The sequence below is a fragment of the Papaver somniferum genome, chromosome 7 (genome assembly GCF_003573695.1).
Source record: "Papaver somniferum cultivar HN1 chromosome 7, ASM357369v1, whole genome shotgun sequence".
Classification (NCBI taxonomy): domain Eukaryota; kingdom Viridiplantae; phylum Streptophyta; class Magnoliopsida; order Ranunculales; family Papaveraceae; genus Papaver; species Papaver somniferum.
Genome location: NC_039364.1, coordinates 259,932,746 through 259,948,832, shown reverse-complemented (window position 1 = coordinate 259,948,832; position 16,087 = coordinate 259,932,746). Strand labels below are relative to the sequence as shown.

Sequence of the window (16,087 nt, the reverse complement as noted above, 5' to 3'; positions counted from 1 at the left end):
AAAACCTAGGGTTTATCTGTGGGAGAAAGATTTATCCTTTCAAAAAACTTTTCTGTGTGAGACAGATTCGTTTATTATCAAGTCTGTGAATTTGGGTTGCAGCAACTCTTAGTTGTGGGTGAGATCAGCTAAGGGAATCAAGTACGCAGTGTCCTGCTGGTATCAAAGGCGTAGGAGTACAACTGTACCTTGTATCAGTGGGAGATTGGTAGGGGTTCAACTATAGATCAGTCCGAAGTTAGTTTGGAGTAGTCTAGTGTCTGTAGCGGCTCAATATAGTATGTATTCAATCTGGACTAGGTCCCGGGGTTTTTCTGCATTTGCGGTTTCCTCGTTAACAAAACTTCTGGTGTCTGTGTTATTTCTTTTCCGCATTATATTTTATATGATAGACATAATACAGGTTGTGCGTTCGTGATCATCAATAGGAAATCCAACATTTGGTTGTTCATTGATATTGATTGATCCTTGGACATTGGTCTTTGGTACCGTCCAAGTTATTCCTTGTATTTGATAAAGACTCGCTATTGATTTTAGCTTGAGTAGAAATCAAATCAAGAGAGAGATATTAACTCCTTGAGATACTTTTATCTAGATTGAGTCTGAATGTCTAGTTGATTCTCTAGCAAAGTATTTCGGAGTTAGTCTATACAGATTGCTAAGCGAAATATTGGGTGGTGTTGTTAGACCCCCGCTTTTTCAGCTTCGGCTTTATGATTGCATATAAATTAAGTTGGTATGTATTTTTCTTTTAGTCTATGAAATGTCTCTTGTGGAGATTTCATTATGATCACGTCTTGTACCTTTGCCAATTTTATTGAAAAAAGGGGGAGAAATAATGTAGTTCAAACTATAAATACATATGGTTTTCGGATCACTGTGTAAGGGGGAGTGGTTTCCGTAATCGAAATGGAGTATTGACTAAGGGGGAGTGATACATATCACCGTAGTATTATTGTTAAAGTCGTGATGCAATTGGACTTTGATGTTACATAATAATACTATGTCACTGTATAATGATGATCGAGAATCTTGATTTCTCTCATTGTTATAGCTACGGATCTTCAACAACGGTGATGCTAAACTTACAACCTTTGGGATCATTGGAGTACTTGGAAGGACGAAGATTTCAGGGAACGTTGAAGATTAAACTATGGAATAGGAGACACTAAAGTTTATCTTTTTTGTATTCCATATGTATTAATATTTTTGTCACTAAAATTGACAAAGGGGGATATTTTTAGAGCATTGCTCGGTCGACCTCGCATGCGTTGCTATCTCAAGCATGTTTGTCAATGTTAGTGATCAAAACTATGAGTCTTGATTTCTATCCTACATAGCTAAGTCTCGGACTAGGATAGAAAAGTGTAGTTGAGCTCAAGGACTTCATGGATATTCATCATACAACGACGAAGATCTACTCAACGAACCGTGGAACTTCATCAACAAAAAGGTATGTGGAGACTTGAACTTATCTATCACTCAAAAGTCTATCTCTTCTATCTCCTACTTCTTATGAGACAAAAGTCGTATGCTATATAGATTGGATCATACACATTTGATATTTCGAGCCGAGTATATCTCGCCTATCTATATCTAGAAATCATGTGTTGGTAAAGCGTTTCGCTTTGATCAAGTTTATCTTCACCTAGTGACGAAAGTCATGAAAAGTTTCAATTACTTTGAGAATTGCTCTGACGCGAAACGGTCTGTGAATAACAGCTATATAACGTCCTCTGAGAATGTCTCAATGATTGGAATGAGAGTTTAGATTACATAACCATGTATTCCTTAATCCGAAGTTTTCGAACTTTGTTGATTGAGAGAAACCGGAGGAATTGGCTTTGCCAAGTCCGCGAACTCAGTCCGCGAACTGACGGAAGTTCTCGTACCGAGAATTTCTGCTGGGATTTTCCAAAAACTCGTTTGCGTGTAAGTCCGCGAACTCAGTCCGCGAACTGGCGAAAGTCTCTTTGCCGAGATTTACTGCTGAGTTTGGAAAACTCCACCGGTTGTCTTAAGTCCGCGAACTTGTTTGTGAGCTTAACTGGTTATGATCTAAAGATGTGCTCTGAACATGAAACTTAAATTACTAAGGAATGATTTATGCAAACCGTGGATATAAAGTTAATGAGCCGATTCAATCGAATCGAATCATCTTTGTTTCAATTGTGTCTTGTGTAGTTACATAAGATCTCATAGCAATTGAACAACTCTTTATCTTGAACTAGTTATGGTGAAGAAGAACAAGGTTAATATGAAATGCTCATATGGTTAACCTTTTGGGTTACTATGTTGAACCAACATACACGTACACGTTTGGGCATGGTTTTCGCAAACCTAGTAAACGTCTACCCGAGTGTGTGTGACAAGCTAAGTTTTCGATCTAACGGTTGAGAAATATTAGCTTGAATCTAAATTAGGTTTTCATCTAACGGTGAATATGGATTGCTTTGTAACTAAGGCAAAACCATAATTTGAAGGATATATAAAGGAGACATATAGCATTGTGCAAAACTAATCCCCACACGTCTGTGTGATACTAGTGCGCTCGCTAGAGTCGATTCTCCTTTAATCTTTGGTTTTCTTCTCTAAAACCAGGTTAACGACTTAAAGACTTCATTGGGATTGTGAAGCCAGACCGATATTACTTTTATCGTAGTTGTGTGATTTGATCTTGCATCTTCTATCGTATGAGTACAATCGATTGATTGGCTTGAGATCGTGAGAGTTCTCCGATAGGCAAGATAAAGAAGTCACAAACATCTTCGTTTCACTGTTTGTGATTCCTCGACAAACCGCCTGTGTAGTCAGGAAGGATTGTAGAGAGGTGATTGATTAATCTAGGTTGTTCTTCGGGAATATAAGACCGGATTATCAATTGGTTCATGTTCACCTTGATTTCATATCTTAAGACGGAACAAAACCTAGGGTTTATCTGTGGGAGACAGATTTATCCTTTGATAGACTTTTCTGTGTGAGACAGATTTGTTTATCATCAAGTCTGCGATTTTGGGTTGCAGCAACTCTTGGTTGTGGGTGAGATCCGCTAAGGGAATCAAGTGCGAAGTATCCTGCTGGGATCAGAGGCGTAGGAGTACAACTGTACCTTGGATCGGTGGGAGACTGATTGGGGTTCAACTATAGTCCAGTCCGAAGTTAGCTTGGAGTAGGCTAGTATCTATAGCGGCTTAATACAATGTGTATTCAATCTGGACTAGGTCCCGGGGTTTTTATGCATTTGCAGTTTCCTCGTTAACAAAATTTCTGGTGTCTGTGTTATTTCATTTTCCGCATTATATTGTTTATCTTTATGATTGAAATAATACAGGTTGTGCGTTAAAGTTTAATCGGTTGGAGATCCGACCTTGTGGTTGTCGTCATTGATTAACACTTGGACATTGGTCTTTGGTACCGGCCAAGTATTCCTTGTATTTGATAAAGACTCGCTATTGTTTTTAGCTTGAGTAAAAATCAAATCAAGAGAGATAAATTAACTCCTTGAAATACTTACAGGTTCTGCAGCTTATCTTCTTTCAGACAGTCTAATACTAGACATTTACTATCTATTTGGAGTAAGAAAACTTTTGGTCACATCAATTTAAGAATTAGTGATCTTCAACAAGAGTTAAATCAATTACAAACAACAAATCTCCAACGCAAGTTCTCAAGATTGAAAAAGAGATTGAAGGGATACATCAAATTCAAGCCTATTCCAATAGACAAAAATCTAGGGATTATTTCTACAATGACATGGATAGTAACTCAAAATATTTTCATATACGAGCAAATTAGAGGAGAGTTAGAAACAAAATAGACTCCTTGTTGGCACCTGATGGTTCTTGGTGCCAAGATAGAGACTCCATAGAAGATCTTCTTGTAACTCATTTCAAGAATATTAGCTCAACTCCAAGTCCAGCTGATATCTACCACTTTCTTCACCACAGTCCAACAAGCATCTCTAATAAAGAAAATGAAGAACTGAATGCTTCCCCATCTGATGAAAAAATCTATGCTACTTTAATAACCATGGATCCTTGGACTTCTCCAGGGCCAGATGGTGTCCCACCTGGCTTCTATCAATCTCAATGGCATGTTGTTAAAGAGGATGTTTGCAAAATGATAAAGGCTTTCTTTAATTCTGGTTATCTTCTGAAAAAAATCAACAACACAAGAATTACTTTAATTCCTAAATACACAAGAGCTCATAAACCAGAAGATTATAGGCCCATTGCTTTGTGTAACACAGTTTACAAGATCATATTCAATATAATTGCTCTTAGATTAAAACAACATATGTCTAACATAATTTTTCCTTTGCAGTCAACTTATGTCTCTGGCAGGTTAATTTCTGATAATATCTGCTTAGTTCAAGATCTAGTTAAGGCTATGAAGAAGAAAAAAGGAAGAACATGACATCTTGCTTTAAAGATGGACACGTCAAAAGCATTTGACAGATTAGAGTGGGACTTTCTAATTGAAGTTTTGAAGAAATTTGGCTTATGTGATAAGTCATGTCACCTCATCCATCAATGTATCAATAGTACTCAAGTAGAAATTATGGTTAATGGATCTCTTTCTAAATCGTTCAAGCCTACAAGGGTATTACCCAAGGGGATCCTCTATCCCCTTACCTATATATTCATTCTAGCTATAGAAGCTTTTTCAAGACAACTAAATCATCATGAAGTTACCAATCAACTTATATGCATGAAAATCTCAAGATCAACTCCAAAAATAAACCACTTACTATTTGCAGATGATTGCCTGCTCTTCTGTAAGGCAAACCTTGTTCAAGTAAACAAGCTTCTCCAAGTGATTGAAGAATTTCGTGCATGTTCTGGTCAGCTTATAAATTTCCATAAATCTACTGTTTTCTTCAGTAAAAACATGGCTCCTTCTTACTGTCAAATTATCAGCGGCATTCTTCATGTCAGAGAATTAGATATCAAAGATGAAAAATATTTGGGTTTATACCCTTCTTTGTGGGAAGGAACAAAAATATCCGATTTCAACCACTCATAAAAAAATGGAAACTAGGTTATCAAGATGGAGAAGCATAAATATGTCTGAAGCTGCAAGATTTGTCATGATAAGAAATGTGACAAATGATATCCCAGTGCATCATATGAGTAGTTTTAAGCTTCCTGATTCTACCATCACAAAGTTAAATACTACTCAACAGAAATTTTAGAGAAACAAAAACAGTAACAAGGGAAAGCATTTCATAACATATGGAGGGCTGTAAATAAACCCAAATAAGAAGGTGGACTGGTTTTAAAGATCTTCACTTAATCAACAGAGCGCTTCTAGCTAAATCTGCATGGAAGATGTGTAATGACAACACTTTAATATGTGCTAAATCACTACAAGCTAAGTATTATCTTGATGGGGAAGCCTTTAATTCTCAATATAACAATAACTCAACTTGGTATTGGAGAAGCATAAACATTGAAATACCCTTCATAAAAAGGTACAGTTGTTGGAGTGTTGTCAATGGACAAAAGATCATGATCCGGAAGAACAGATGGATTGAGGATCTAGATGGTCCACCAATTCCTAAAAACTGGTGTTTCAAATCATCTAAACTATACTCATCTTCATCAACTTTTTTCACAAGGTTCAACTAGTTGGAATTATCATCTTATGTTCTCCCTGTTTGAGGCTTCTACTGCAAGATTAATTCTTAATATCACAATTCATCCACATCACGAAGATAGATTGACCTGGACTCTGGAAAGAAGTGGCACTTTCTCAATTAAATCAGCTTACAAGAAAATGTTTGAGGAAAAGAACTCAACTCATCCAGTGGGCCAAAAAATGCAGAAAATATTCAAGAAGTTATGGAAATTACCGGTTCTTCCAAGAATAAATCAGTTCTTATGGAAATGTGTTAAAGACATCCTCCTAACAAGAGACAAACTTACTTACGTTATATAAGATGGAGATGTGAACTGTCCTTTCTGTCTGCAAGTTACTGAAACTGCTTCACATAGCATTTTGGAGTGTACCCTAGCTAAATATGCCTGGTTTGGATATTGGAACTTTTAAATAACAGGATCAAAAAAGAGGAAGTCTGCAAGATAGTGATTTTAGCATGGTGCATTTGGACAGAAAGATGTGACAAGGTCTTTAAAGGAAGCAATTCAACACCTGAGAAAATCATACTGAGGTGTAGAAAAGAGATAGCTGAATTTGGAAACAAGACTCTTCCAAGTCGTAGACAACCTACACCACAGAACAGTGACAGTCTGCATTGGTGTCCTCCTCCAATAGGCACTCAAAAAATAAATTATGATGGCTCTTATCTAAATTCTAATAAAACTGGTGGCATTGGACTAACCATCAGTGATTTTGCAGGTACTCACCGGGTTCAAAATGCGTCTACCTAGCAAATGCAATGGGTCCAGAGCATGCTGAATGTGGGGGGACTATGAGAGGCAACTCATTGGCAAAGGACCAAAATCTGAATAAGTTGGAATTTGAAATGGACTCAAAACTGGTAATGGATGCTGTGAGCGAAGTTTCTTTTAACACATATCGGAGAATCATAAACTTAATTTTAGATATCAAAATATTATTTAATAGTTTTAACTCTTGGCAAAGTTCCTACGTGCCAAAAGAAAAGAATAAAATAACAAATATTCTATCAAAGTCTGCAAGAATAGATATAATGAGTGGAGTCTGGTTATAAGTACCTCCTAGCTGTATCATCGATCAACTTCAAGAGGACAAAAATTATGTAACTCTTCTTCTTAATCAATTAAATCTTCAATTTCAAAAAAAGAAAAGAAAAAAAAAAGACTTTAGTTGAACTAGTCGTTCTCAGCTCTGGATAGGCCGTTCGTCTCAACCTGAGCCGAATCTCAGTTCAGGATCGGCCAGTTAAAGTTCAACCGATCGACTCAACTTTAGACGAGATCGACAAATACTCAAATTCGAGCCGTTGCTTATATAGTTTGAGCATTTGCCGTGTCCACTGTAACGTGGGAATTGACAAATTCACTCGTTTACCCATCCCACTGGATTTGCTCAAACCGGACAAATTTAGGTAAAATCGCATATATCAAATCATCGCCAATTATATTTTTAAACCACCTGGGGTGTTTTGATTAAAAAGAATGATTTAAAACGGGGATTTTATATTACATGGGATGCCCTAGGTTTTGGATCAAAATTTAGGTCATATGATGTACATTTTGGCCGTGTAGCGTATTTTGGATCAAAGGGGCATGAGCAGCAGCACCACACAAATTACCCCGATGAGTCACGAGAGCTCCTACTTTCCTGTTCTTGGGATATGTGCAAGGGTTTAACGGGAATTAGGTTCTTTTCCGACTGCAATTTGCTTATAATGGAGAAAGAATAAGATGTTGGGGACTCGCCATAACCCTAACACCGCCTCCATCACCACCATCGCCACCAAGAGAGGCAAAAGAAAAAAACCGAAGAGATGAAGAATCAGTCCTCAAATCTAAAATGAATAACCCAAATAAAGATGACGATGATGATCTAAATAAGGGGAAACAATCAAGAAGAAGAGGTAATCTTTCAGCGAAAACACCTCACAACACATGGAACATTACGGATATCCTTAGAGAGTCGTGATCATTTGCATGCTTCTCAGTTCCTACATCATAAGTAATTCTTCGAGGAGCATGCAAATTATCACAACTCTCCTAGGATCTTTGATAATTACTACAGGCAACAGGTTTGTTCTTCTTATTCTTACTGTTTCTGTATTTATCCAATTTTTATTGAATCGCAGGACAATGAATCTAGCTTATAATATGAATATATATATATATATATATATATATATATATATATATTGAATTCATGCTATATTGTGGAATGTGTGCTTCTGTTACTTGTTAGATTGTTTTTACTTTGAACATTAGGTAGGAACATGATTTTACAAGCCAAGAAATTGATATGATTTGTTTTTGATGTATGCAATGGGTTAGGATTAGTACAAAATGTTGCAGAAGAATTGTGTTTTTGTGTTTTGCATTAGAAGGACAAATTTAGTGTCTGAACCTGACTTTAGAAGTTTTTAGTTTAATGAATTGATTTGTCTGGAAACCAAATTTCAGTAAAGAGTTATGTTGTTAATGAATTAGCCGTTGATGGAATTCAATCCAATTAGAAATCAATTAACAATTGCAGGCTTCGTAATCTGGTCAGCAGGATTATTTATGGTTCCTTGTTGACTCGTTCCATGAAGCAATATGCCTGTATCAATTTTTCTCTGAAATAAGCTGTACTGGAATAAGAACAATATCCATTCCAGTTTGAAAGAGTTGATTACATTCATCTTCTACTTTTAATTCATCTCCATCCAAACATTTCTACCTAGGATAGGGAAGAGAATAAGGAGGTGTTTAGGAAGTTCTTTTTTTTCCATTGTAGTGCCGTTCCCCTCCCTAAACATCTCTCTCCTTCCATCCCCAAAGCTGTTTAGTTTGTTTTTATAACCATTTGGCTTTAGCTGACCATTGTTTTTCTGTTGCTCTATTTATTCGTTAAACTTTTCTCATGTGGGAAAATTTGGGGCATAAACTTTTAAAATTTGAATTTTTTCTTTGTTATTGTTCCAGAAGACCAAAGAAGATTATCATTATCCTGGACTTTTTGTTTTGTGAGGAATGTCGTGATGGAGGTTATGATCCTTTCCCATCTTTCCATTTTTCTCGTCAAAAGTATTTTTTTTAATCTTGAAAATTTGTTTTTGGCCTCATAAGAAATAGTTGCTAACTTGCTGTTTTTCGTACATTTTAGCACATTGCTTATGATGATAAATCTAAGGAATTTTCTCAAGAACATCCGAAGTTGCTGACGAAGTGCTTTCGCCCTTCGCTGGGCTTGAGAGCTGATGCTGCTATATTCCTTCCTTGGATGTCTGAAACATCTTACGCTTTCCTTTGCAATTTATTTCCTTTTATATTCTTTGCAATTAGTTTTCTTTTTATCCCAATTTGATCTGCAAATGATCTTCAAATCAAGACTTATATTTCTTATGCAAACACACCAGACCAGTACCAATAATCCTGTTTAATAGGGATTGCTGTTCTTGTCTGAATCATGATCTTAGTTCAAGATTATTTTCCCAGGAGTTTTTAGTTGATTGTGAAAAAGGAATCAATCTATATTTTGATGCTATGATGAGTTGAAGCACACAGGAGTGTGTATAGGGCAGTGGGAAAGACCTAAAAATTCTTTGCCGTGAGCCTTTAACAAAAACGACTTCTCCTTCCACTGAGCTTCTAGTATCGTTATGGATTCCTTTCTCTGTTTAACTTATATTTTTTTATCTTTATTGCACAATTATTTAGTTTTAGAATGAACTGAACATCTGAAAGATATTGTTTTAAACACTATAAAGATCTGCAGTGCTTTAGTTTGTCCAGGAAATATAAACTCAATTTATCTAAGATGAGAACAATCCATCTTCACTTAAGGTGAAGATCTTTCTTTAACTTACCACTTTTAAACTTCTTGATCAGCTATTATGAGAGAATAAATACCAAGGAAAGAGAGAAGAAATTAATTTACACTGGAACTATCTGATCAATCTAGTCAATTCCAGTGTTGCAAGGAACTGACACCTTTTACAAAAACACTACATTATTTGGATTTATGTTAAGGTTTGCTTGCTTCCTTATTGATCCTGTTTTGAGTTTTGCCCTTCGCTAGTTTTAATTCAATCCTCGATTGATGTTTAGTATCAGCCCTGTAATTTGACAGTTGTTTTTGTCTAGCTAGTCGTCTTTTGAGTTGTAGTTTTGTCATCTAGGATGGAAAGTAGATTCAAAAGGCTCTGTATCTGAGTCAACAGTCTATATCCGAGTCAACAGCTGGCGGTGTCTTTTAATGCCATTTCTGACTGCCACTAAGAGTCAATACCGGTGTCTTTCAATGTCATTCCTGACTGCTGCTTAGAGTCAATGTTAATTTTACTGTTTGTAATTCACTTATGTTGCGAGCCACATATCTGATATTATCTTTAGATCTCAACTGTGTTTCATTAACCGTGTCGACTTAGTTATGCAATTAGCTGTTGGGTGACCGAGCTGAAGAATGTCTTTAGATCTGGTAGCACATTTGTCCTTTAAAGTGCATAATCCTTTTACACTGTCTTTCTACTTTTGTTTCGTTTTTCCGATGTTAGCTGCATGTTGCACCGTGGGCCTCTCTGAAGTATGCGACGATGGAAAAAAAACCCAATGCTTGTGCTAAGTTTGAGTAGTTTAGTGTTGCTTAGTTTTCTCAACAGCTTATTTATGTCAAAAATAACAGCCACATTTCTCCGGTTTTACTAAATTTTCCGTTTTTGTTTTGACTGAATTTCACCAGAATCATATGATTCATATCCTTGTGTTCTTATATGGCGTAATTTTTTTTTGTTAATTTTAAATTTGTTGAGTTAAATTGCCCTTGGTGATTACATTGGTTTCCCTAGTTGTCCTGTTTTTCTTGCTTTTTTGAGGAGATCTATAGGATGGATGGAGGCGATGATCCTTTCCCCAGCTGATCAACTAAGATTATAAATGCGCGTTTTGTTTAGATCTCCTTTTTCAACATAGGAGGTTTTCTAAGCCAGTACTCTGATCCATCTTTCCTCTCCTCTCTTTATGAAAACCCTTGTTATTTTGTTACATTTGGTTTGTGATTTGATGAAATATTGAATTTGTTTTTCAATATTTATGATGATAAATCCGAGGCTTGTTTATCAAGAACATTTGCAGTTGCCAACTAAGAGCTTTTGCCTTCCACTGAGCCTGAGAACTAATGCTGCTGCCTTTTTTTTTGGAGGTATAGGAAGAAGCCGAGATATGTGTGTATCAGAATTGTGCTTTAAAAAATGCACTTTAATCTGAGAGATTTCTCTGCAAAATTGAGTTTTGTTGTAGGAAGGTTTTCTTTCTTTTCTCTTGATTATATACGGAAGAGATAACTCCAATATTCGCGAATTGGATACCTTCCGCTGATTTGATACCATTTCTCTATCATATTGTTTTGGGGGGATCTTATTCGCGAAGTGTGGGGTTGTTTCGCCCTATATATTCACGTGTCTGCTACCCCTGGTTACATTTCGTTTCTCTATTCACTCTACAGTTTTAACTGCTTTATACTAGGGTCTCTATTCTCTAGATGACTAGACGAAATCCTTATTATATTTTGTTTCGTTTAAAGGATAGGCGGATAAGGCGTCTGCTTTTTTTTCTAGCTCTATCTCATGCTTACTGTTTATCCATTAGAAAAGTCGTTTGTTGTCTCTTCATTTTTACCATCTAGCCTCAATCATATGTTATAAAAACGTTTCTGCTGTTGGAGTAGATTTCAGACAAAAGTAGGCAGAAGTTGCTAATAAGATGCCTTCTGAAATCTACTCTAGAAATGAGAGCACTTATATAAAATATGATCGGGACTAGATTGTAAAAAGGAAAAGAAAAAGCAAACGTCTTTTCGGATAAATTACTAGTAGGTTTGGGGTAGAGAGGGAAAAACATACGTCTTATTTGCCTCTGAAAATCGCATTGGACCTGTACATATTTTTAAATGAAACAAAATCTAATAAATATCTGCTTGGGAGGGTCTCGTTTCGTCTTTGTAGAGAGTATAGACTAGCTAAACTCTAGAGTCTAGAGTGAGTAGAGTAATGAGTTGTATTTCATCTCTTGCATGCGTATCAGTACAATTTAGCGCATTTTTCTTGGCATAAGTAACAGTCTGTGAGTTGGTCAGGAACAATTTTTAATGCTTTGTATGGAGTTCTAAAATCTAAGATAAGATCATGTGGGATCTATCCAGAATGAACTGTTCCATTCCATTCTTGGTACATATGAGGTCCTGAAATGAGCCTCATCTAGTAATTTGTCTTCTGTGATCAAACATTTGCATGTAAAAGATTAGTTTGTTAAAGGGGTACTCAGGTTTTCAAAGTTTTCACTCACTCTTAAGTTCTTAAGTAAATTAATGCTGAGTACCAGTATTGCAAATTTAAATTTGATGAGGTACAGTACTTTGACAGAACGAAGATATCAATTACACTCTCTGCAACTGTAATAGCATAGCAATTACACTCTCTCCAGCTGTAGTATTCCACCTGAGCATCTGAGCTTGGTATACAATGGTAACGGCTTTGTCCTAGAGTAAAACTGAAGATGAACATTAACAAGAGAAAGAAAGGTAGTATTGCAGTAGACAACAAAGGAAGGAAATCTATTTATGTCGTTTGAGAAGGATTGGTAGAATATTTCTCCAAATTCTGTTGTGAAATAGTCTTTCTCATATTATTAATTATTAAGCATATCCTTAAATGGGTTCTGCACATTATACTCGTGCTCGAGTATTGACATGTAACAAAAAGATCAGTATCAGTATTTGAAATTTATTATTTAACTGCTGTAGCAGGTGTGGTGTGTAAGAGGACGAGGAAGCAAGGATGAAAATCTACTCAGTGTCAGTGAGATGCTACTTTGCTTTTGGAGGCCCTGTTTCAGAGGACCCGTCACAGAAGATAACAGGTACTGCCATCGGTGCTTGTTCTTTTATTTGTTCTAAAATTTAGAACTATTTGTTTATGATTGTTTATGTGTTGAAATCTTTTCCAAATCCTATCTTTTGCATGCATTCTGTTTCATATTCTGTTGACAACCTGTGCAGAACTTCCTGGAGTGCGTTGGGTCCTCCCTGATTCTTACATGGATATTAGAAGTAGAAGTCATGGTCATGGAGTCTACATCTATATGTTTCGTCTGCTGCATTTCGTTGTTTGTGTTTCAAATTCTTTGTGAACAAGGATTTCAATTGTTACCTGTGTGCATACAGGTTTGTACTTTGAATTGAATTCTTCAGCAGTCTTGTTTGGTTTATTGCGGTACTCAATAATTTGTGCCACTCATATATTTTTTTACTTTCGTTACTCTCGTACTCTGCATAGTGGTAAACCAATCTCAACAAACATCAAACTTAGTTCTAGGTTAGTTGTCATGGTTTTGTATTTTTGTGGTATAGGTTTTTCGATTGTTCCGTGTTACTCGAAACAAGTAGCGAATAGAGTTGAGAATCAAAGATTTAAAAACTATCAAGTGATCTCCTTAGGGTGTCAGATATATAGAGCTATTGGAACTAGTGTTGCGATATTAAAATGACATATGCTACTTATTCAGCTGTTCAGATTTTGGTTTCTGAAGCCGGTAATGATAGATCACCCAATCCAAGAATTCATACACCTTGTTGAAGAGCTTGGATTTGTTCTGGTGCTAGACTTTCATGTTCATAACCTTACCTAATGGCATTGCCTCATACATAGACTACATCTTGTCTAATTTAGCTGGATTACTTCTTTCTGCACCGATTCATTGCGAAATGAAGCCGATACAACCCTTCTTCTCTGCGTTTGCTCTCTCCATCTTAGCCCTATGTGTAGCCTTTTCTGAGAATTGTTTCAGTTTTTCAACTTCTGCCATTGAGGCTTCCATAACAAAATCACTATGCAAATTCAATGCAACTTGGGTTGGGAAAAGTGCAAGTTGGGAAAATTGTAATTTGATCTCGCTTTCTGAGCCCTTCGGATTAAGGACTCTAGCAATGAAATCATGACGTCGGATCAAACCCGTCTCTTCCCTCTTCTGTGAAGTTAATGAATCGAATGTTCAGGAGTTCCCAGTTTCTTGCCATCAGCTTCTATTGCAAGTTGTTGCCCAGCACGATATAACCCTGCTGGCTCGAATGATAGGTTTAGTGTCCTACCACCGATATAACCCTGTTCATAAAGCCAAATATCCAACAGTAATTTCAACATCAAATTGTTTCCCAGGAGATTTCATTTTCGTGTCAGATGACTAGATGCTGACGTGGAAATTTGCTGACTAGATGCTGACTAGCAATTTCTCTTTGAGTCCAAATCTGTTCACTCTCTCTCTCTCAGGTAGCGCACAACGTTTGCCAGTCCACCTTGCCAGGTAGATTGTTAAAATTTTATCTGTAAATTAACCGAAAGAAGATGGGCAAAAGTGGAAGTATGAGAAAATAGTTGGAACCCCATAAATAAAAGAGTCCTCCTGGTCTTATGTTTTACAAACCCTAATTATCATCCCATCCTTCATTAGTTTAAGTATGAAGCTCCACTGTGCAGATCACCAAAAAGAAGGAGAGATGTGGGAGTTTTTCTTCGAGGGTTTGTTTGTTGCCCCTCTCCTTCAGATCTGCATGATTTTTTCTTCAAAAATCAGAGCTGATGATTCTGAACTCTATGTAAATCAAACAACCCTCCTCTCTCTCTCTTCTATCTATCTATGCTTCAAAAAAAAAAAAAAAAATCGAGGCAGTGATGAATAAAAAAGAAACAACCCTATCCCTATGGGGGTTGTCAGATGAAGAGTTTGAATCAATCTAACTCTCCATGGCGAGGCAACTAGGAAGGTCATTTTTGAATTAGATCTGATCTTTTTCAATTTTGGCAACCAGTCTGCAGCCAAGAGGAGATTGATACATCCTTGCATGTCTGATTGAAGGCGAATCTGAGCCTCTTCCTTATCTCAATTTTTTTTAAACATTTATTTGAGTTTTCAATGCCTTTTTCAGTCTGTTTTTTTTTCCAATTCAGTTTTTAATTTGAAAATGAATGAATCTGAGCCTCCTTTTCTCAATTTATTTGGGTTTTCAATTTTTTTTTTCTAACCTATTTTTCTCAGTTCAGTTATGGTTCCTAAAACAAAATTTGTTTTATTGAAAATGAATGAATAGATATATCTTTACACACCATATGAAATCTGCCATCTTCAGGAATCCATTTTGCTGGTGGCAGCCATCAATTTGGGTTTAGAATGTGCAATGGTTGGATCCATTTGGGCACTCAGACTCCAAAATCTTCCGAAGTTAATTTTGGGTAGATGGTTTTTATCTTTTCTGGTGAAGGCGCAATGGGTTTAGAGTACTTTTTAAATAAAGAAAACCATCCCATCTAACATTTTAGCTTCAGAAGATCCAGATATTGAATCACCCCATTAACATTATTACCAGTATTATGAGAAGAGGGATTGTAAAGATGAGTTGTAACACAAGTAGAAAACAGTAATCAAGAGTGCAACAACCATGTGGTTAAAAAAAAGATGAGGTTTCCATTTGTTATGTAGTGTTTTTCTTTCAAAAAGTGAGGCATACTAAACAAACAAAAAACACCTGATAACACAAGGAAACCTCCTCCTGTTTCAATACACAAATATTATTCAACAGGAACATTACAAAGATCCTTGAGAGTCGTCATACATGCGTAACAGGTTTTTATCTCTTATCATGGTTGTTTCTATTTTTTACAATTATATTGAATCATAGCTTTTAATGTAATTTTAATGTAACATTGTATCAAATTCATGCAATATTATTGAATGTATTAGAATCCAAGGGAAATCAGGTATTAGATTAGTAGGGAAGAGGGATTTGATGCAGCTATAGTAGGCTTACTGTTCATCATTTGTGCTAGTTACTCTGTACTATTATCAGTAGTTGCTGAAGCAAGGATATTATAGTTCCAACAATTTGTTTGTTTCTGTTTCAGTATCAAGGGATTAGTTCCGATGAATTCCATGTCTTTTAATTTCGTTGGTGTTCTAGCCAACAACAGATTCATAGTAATAATTTTTTCCGCTATTAGTTTTAAGGTTTCGGAGATAGTTCTATTGTTCTAGTTGTAACTTGTAAAATATCTCGTAAATCAAAAAGTTCTAATTTTTACTTCTTGTGGTAATGGTAATAAATAATAATGGCCATACCTATGATGTCAAGTTACCTGGGAACATCGTTGGCAACTTTGGTCACACCAGGTGTTTACGCGACTTGACATTGCATGTATTTATGGTTTATGGGATGCGATCTTAAGCAGGACTTGACATTGTCAGTTAATGTGTATTTACATCTGGAGTTTTTACACCCACTTTTGACAGTGAAGTACCGAAATTCGAATTGTCTCTCATGAACACTTTTTGAATACTGAAATTCTAACTACAAAAACACATATAAGCAGGACCAAATATGTTAAATGTTAAAGAGGCATCTTTGCTGAATATATTGACTGAAACGA

At 36.1% G+C, this 16,087-nt stretch overlaps 1 long non-coding RNA gene, 3 other non-coding genes and 1 pseudogene across 4 annotated transcripts; all 5 read left to right on the top strand.

Annotated features, from left to right (window-relative positions):
* Nucleotides 1-9,155: 9,155 nt before the first annotated feature.
* LOC113300861 lies at nucleotides 9,156-9,267 on the top strand. The gene has a single exon (XR_003335969.1). It is a non-coding gene; the product is annotated as a small nucleolar RNA Z152/R70/R12 (small nucleolar RNA).
* A 904-nt stretch (nucleotides 9,268-10,171) lies between these two features.
* On the top strand, nucleotides 10,172-10,307 carry LOC113300908. Its single transcript, XR_003336010.1, has one exon. It is a non-coding gene; the product is annotated as a small nucleolar RNA snoR134 (small nucleolar RNA).
* Nucleotides 10,308-10,505: 198 nt separating this feature from the next.
* LOC113300825 lies at nucleotides 10,506-10,616 on the top strand. The gene has a single exon (XR_003335937.1). It is a non-coding gene; the product is annotated as a small nucleolar RNA Z103 (small nucleolar RNA).
* Nucleotides 10,617-10,824: 208 nt separating this feature from the next.
* LOC113300911 lies at nucleotides 10,825-10,935 on the top strand (annotated as a pseudogene).
* LOC113300243 lies at nucleotides 10,827-12,878 on the top strand. Its single transcript, XR_003335637.1, has 2 exons — nucleotides 10,827-12,530; nucleotides 12,670-12,878. It is a non-coding gene; the product is annotated as an uncharacterized LOC113300243 (long non-coding RNA).
* The last annotated feature ends 3,209 nt before the right edge of the window (nucleotides 12,879-16,087 follow it).